General features: G+C 56.8%; 1 pseudogene; it reads left to right on the top strand.

Annotated features, from left to right (window-relative positions):
- The first annotated feature begins 51 nt into the window (after positions 1-51).
- Positions 52-168, top strand: LOC137311101 (U2 spliceosomal RNA; annotated as a pseudogene).
- The last annotated feature ends 2332 nt before the right edge of the window (positions 169-2500 follow it).

Genomic DNA, 2500 nt, shown 5'->3' with positions numbered 1-2500 from the left:
TACTGACACCGACACACACACACACACACACACACACACACACACACACATATTATTTATTATTATTTTTAATTGATTTTTAGAACAGGGAGATGGAATAGGGGCTTGCTCCGTCCACTCCACGCATCGACCCAGTATTGCAGTGTTTCTGGGAACGGTGCAGCTCCCCGTGGGGAGATATTCAAAAGGAAAATCAGCTCTTTCCCAGTGTCTCTGTGTGTGTGTGTGTGTGTGTGTGTGTGTGTATTATTACTGAGAATAAAGCTGATATCTCTCTCTCTCTCTCACTCAGAGCTGCTGTGGAAGGAAACCTTTTTAAAAAGAACTTTCTCAGCTCAGTGGTATTTTTTTCTTCTCCAAGGCTGAGTGCCGCTCGCACGGAGCGATATAATTCAAAGTGCAAAATAACTTGGCGTCGTTGACTTTAAACAAGCAGGGTCTGCTTCCAAATGAAAGCTGCGCTCCCGAACTGTACTGACTGTCTGCCTGTCTGTCTGTCTGTCTGTTTGTCAAGGGGAGGAAAAGGTGGCGGTGGTGGTGGTGAGGGTGGAGCTTTACGCTCAGGAGGGGAGACTTTCTTTCAGAGGTGCCAATTAATCTGCAGCAGAAAGTCATCCCCCCCCCGACCGGGATTCGAAGCCCGGTCCTGACCACGAGACCACCGGGGAGAGTTGCCTCAAGTCCCTGAGGGACCTGGACACGAGGCCGAGGACACACGCACGCCTGCTGCACTGGCAGCAGCGACCAACAGGGGGCTGACCGGCTGATCCTTCCCTTTCACAGGCAGGCTTTTGGCCCTCGCTCAAACGACAAAGGTGTTCAGAAGGAAGTCCTGGGGGGAAGGCATGGAGGGACGGACACAGGGAAGTCCGCACAAAACAGGTCCCCTGGAACCTCTGACCCAGAAAACCGGGTTCCTGGTGAAAGCAGTCCTGCCCCGCCCTGCCATTAACATGACAATGGACAGGGCCCGGACCAGGCGCAGCGGACGGTAGCGAGCAGTCGGAGGGTGAAAATCCGCCAGTGGGTGAAAAGGAGAGCCGTGCGGTGAGAGGAGGCGGAAAGCGGTTCGCAGACTTTCGCTGTACCTCCGGCGGGCAGCGCCGCACCTCCGAGCGCTCGGTACCGTCCGCTGCGCCTCGTCCTGCCGCACGCGACGAGCCGTCCCCGGAGGAAATCGGCCTCGGCCTTCCTGAGATATCAGTCTCCAGGTGGGACAGAAAAACCGGGGGCCCCCGGCTCGCTTTCGGCGGCCCGCTAGTCGACTTCCCGTCGTGCGAACGCGATCCTTCCGGTACCCTTCGGTGCCCCTTGCCCGACTCTAGCTCCGGTGGTAAAGCGGAGTCGGTCGGTCTGACGGCCGCCGAGTTAGCAGGCGGAAAGCGGTTTGCAGCCTTTCGCTGTACCTCCGGCGGGCAGCGCCGCACCTCCGAGCGCTCGGTACCGTCCGCTGCGCCTCGTCCTGCCGCACGCGACGAGCCGTCCCCGGAGGAAATCGGCCTCGGCCCTCCTGAGATATCAGCCTCCATACGGGCGTCACAAATCAGTGGACATGGTCAGCTGCAAAGCAGTGTCATTACAACCTTTCATAAACGACAGGGCAGCACTGCACTGCACTGCACTGCACCCCACACTACATCACACTTGCCTGCCTGCCTGCCAGCCTGCCGCTGCCTACTCTCACCAGCGGACCAAAGTGAGGATAACACCCCGAAGCAAGCATCTCCCTTGCCGCCCACCAGCCCACACCAATCCCCTTGCCTGCCTCCCACAAATTCCACCAGCGAGGCAAAGTGAAAATCAACCCCCAAAAAACGCACTCCACACCGGCCATCGCCCGCTATACACCCCCCCTGGGGTGAATATTAAGCCCGAGAACACCGACTGTAACCAACCGCAGTGAAAAGTTGAAGTGGCAACTCATTAACCAGATTTACACTTGGCAACTCATAAACCAAATGAACAAAAAATCTGGTTAATGAGTTGCCCAAAATAAATCTGGTTAATGAGTTGCCACTTCAACTTTTCACTGCGGTTGGTTACAGTCGGTGTTCTCGGGCTTAATATTCACCCCGGGGGGGGGGGGTGGGTGATTCTGGGGGTAGTGTCCGGGAGGGTGAGCCTTTTATTCGGCAGGAGGCGTGTGGGGAAATCATCAACCTGTCAGACGATGAGTTGTCACAAATGCCATTGCTTAATGAAAGCTGCGCTCCCGAACTGGACTGACTGTCTGTCTGTCTGTCTGTCTGTCCGTTTGTCAAGGGGAGGAAAAGGCGGTGGTGGTGGTGGTGAGGGTGGAGCTTTACGCTCAGGAGGGGAGACTTTCCTTCATGCCAATTAATCTGCAGCAGAAAGTCATCCCCCCCCGACTGGGATTCGAAGCCCGGTCCTGACCACGAGACCACCGGGGAGAGCTGCCTCAAGTCCCTGAGGGACCTGGACACGAGGCCGAGGACACACGCACGCCTGCTGCACTGGCAGCAGCGACCAGCAGGGGGCT

Source organism: Heptranchias perlo, unplaced genomic scaffold (genome assembly GCF_035084215.1).
Source record: "Heptranchias perlo isolate sHepPer1 unplaced genomic scaffold, sHepPer1.hap1 HAP1_SCAFFOLD_296, whole genome shotgun sequence".
NCBI classification, from domain to species: domain Eukaryota; kingdom Metazoa; phylum Chordata; class Chondrichthyes; order Hexanchiformes; family Hexanchidae; genus Heptranchias; species Heptranchias perlo.
Note: the sequence above shows the minus strand (reverse complement) of the source record. Positions and strands in the feature narration are given on the sequence as shown.